The 2,565-nt window shown below is 36.9% G+C and overlaps 1 protein-coding gene across 1 annotated transcript in view; it reads left to right on the top strand.

Annotated features, from left to right (window-relative positions):
- Nucleotides 1-2,117: 2,117 nt before the first annotated feature.
- LOC149798151 (potassium voltage-gated channel protein Shaw-like) overlaps nucleotides 2,118-2,565 on the top strand; it is a 10,718-nt gene continuing 10,270 nt past the window's right edge. The window contains exon 1 of the mRNA XM_089960545.1: nucleotides 2,118-2,317. The gene's annotated coding sequence lies outside the window, so the exon portion shown is untranslated. The remainder of the gene's footprint in view (nucleotides 2,318-2,565) is intronic.

Genomic DNA, 2,565 nt, shown 5'->3' with positions numbered 1-2,565 from the left:
TTGTCTGTGTTTTCAAGATTATAACGAGAAATATTTTTATGTGTTTCGGCATCAGACAGATTTGTTTGTGTATGTGCATCCTTTGTATTCTTGGACCGATACTTGCATTAGTTGAGAACTTTGGGCTATGACGCAATGTTCCAGATTCTATGATCTTCCTGGCCTCTGTATTCCACCATTTGAATTTCCTTCTCTAGTTTTGAGGTTTCACTGTCATGAGAGTTGGAGTAATGATCTGTTCCACAGTTTATACATTGTTAGGTACCTTTACACACTCAGGTACATGAGGGACCATAAACAACGTCTGAAACATGAAAGGTCGAAATTGTCCTTATATATAAAATCCGACTGTCACTACCTTGGGTAGTGCTTGTATGCATGATATTGTTGGTGTCATTGACTACCAGCATATCGCGACAGAGAATCACGCCTTTGGAAGGATATAGTGACGAGTGAGCACAAGAGGTTACTGGTATATCATGAAACGTCTTAATTTTCTAGATATATCATGTTTGTCATCTTCACTCTCATTTTCAAGCAAACTACCTGATTTTAATTTTTCACGATTTTAGGTGTGCCGACTAGACCAAACATGGTGTTTTTCGACAATCAATGTATTAGTGCGGCAAAAGATTTTTGACGCCTCTTGTAAATGGATAACCAATAAGCGCGTGAATTAATCTTGGTCAGTGGTCTGATTCTGACAAAGTTGTTTCCCTTGAAGCAGATTTTTGTTTATCTTTTCCATTATGATTTGTTGCATATACGTCACTCATTCCACCCATCGACCACGGAGCATATCACCTGTCCATTCCTGGCACTTGATAACGATCCCTTTGATCCTTATCACGTGCCAGGAATGGACAGGTGATATGCTCAGCAGGGAAAGAAACTTCCGATCGACCCGTTAAGCCACCGCCTTCTATCATGTGTGTTGATGAAGGAAACGAAAGGGGAAATAAAAGGAAACTGTAGGAGCAAAAGTGCTAGCAAGAACTATGCAGGGAACAACGTAAAGGAAGGGTCATGAGAGTCAATTAAGAAGGCCTCCTAGAGCTCGGCGAGAAAAGCCAGTTTGTCTATCGAGATTGGGCTTACCCAGACCAATCCGTCTGGGAAGAAATACAGGCCAAAGTAGTGTATTTGCATCGGGTTCTCCTGTTTACTCAATTACCTGGGTCCTTTCCTCCCTCGACACGTGTTGAATCCCACAACCAACATGTTGCTCCACCCAGTCCGACACGCAGCAAGGACGCATCGGAGTTTTCAACAAAACGGGGCAAGCAGGTGGATTCGTCAATAGTTGTAGAATTATATGAAAATTAAGAGCGTGTAGTCGGTTCCAACCAACTGGCTGAATCTTCAGCATAAGATTAGCATAAATTGTGATCTAACTCTCTCGCTATCCCTATTTCTCTCCCTTTCGTATTCATCTGCAATGGAAGTTGGTGTTTTGAAAGCTGAAAATATGTATAGAATATGTAAATTATCACTAAAATAACTTTAAAGGAACAAATCATAATTTTCCAACATTTTAGATCATGAAGATTATACATATAAACAGCGATTTTCGTTGTTCAATGGCTTTTTTATGTTGGCCTTAAAGATTCCCACACAGTTCATTTCATCCAAAATAAAATTCTGACTGAAGAATATACTTTTATCTTCTTAATGAAAAACAAATCTTCTGCAAAAGTGAGTTTAACTACATTAGAAAGTGGATTCATCCAATGGTTTCAAGGAGCGGTTTAGAACATTTTAGATACAGATGACAAAGAACGAACAATGTCATTAAATGCATAAAATAAATGAAAAATATCTTTTGTATTTATGTACACTTGTCAGATCGATCATGGTGCTATTCAAATTTTGTTAGACTATATGGATGAAACTTGAGTTATAATAGGAACACAAACACAACATACATTTGCAGTTTACGAAAATATTAAATATTTCATGAACACGATTAGGTTTCCGCAAAAATGAAGTCTAATGGAATGCAGTAATTATTCATTAGCACACAATTACCGCCAGATGAAAGGCGAAACTGTTTAAGGCTGTAACATATTTTATTGCCGCATTTACAGTGCATGAATCGGCGCTAGATGTTTCCAAAATGTGCTAACAGATCGACTATCTACTATGTACACACAAGTAGCTGCATAAAAGGTGGGAAGGTCTAATAGTACTTGTATATTCCTGTATGTGGATGAGAAAAGCAAAACCTTCATATTAGAACCATTGTGATTTTATAATTCAATATTGGGAAGTAACCTTTACTGTGACACATGGGACAAGTTTTAACTCGTTAATCCAGGTATGTATATCTGATGTTATTTTTCATCCATCCGTTTCACTTGAATGTAATCGACGGATATGCATATTCTCAGCATCTCAGAACTAAAATATCGTATGAAACAAATTAAGTATAAGATTGAGACATGTTTTCCTATCAAATGATAATTAATTACATGACATGTTTTCCTATCAAATGATAATTAATTACATGACATGTTTTCCTATCAAATGATAATTAATTACATGACAGTAAACGTGTTTTCAGTA

The sequence above is a fragment of the Sinohyriopsis cumingii genome, chromosome 6, assembly GCF_028554795.1.
Source record: "Sinohyriopsis cumingii isolate HCF-2022 chromosome 6, ASM2855479v2, whole genome shotgun sequence".
NCBI classification, from domain to species: Eukaryota; Metazoa; Mollusca; class Bivalvia; order Unionida; family Unionidae; genus Sinohyriopsis; species Sinohyriopsis cumingii.
This window is presented reverse-complemented; position numbering and strand designations above follow the sequence as displayed.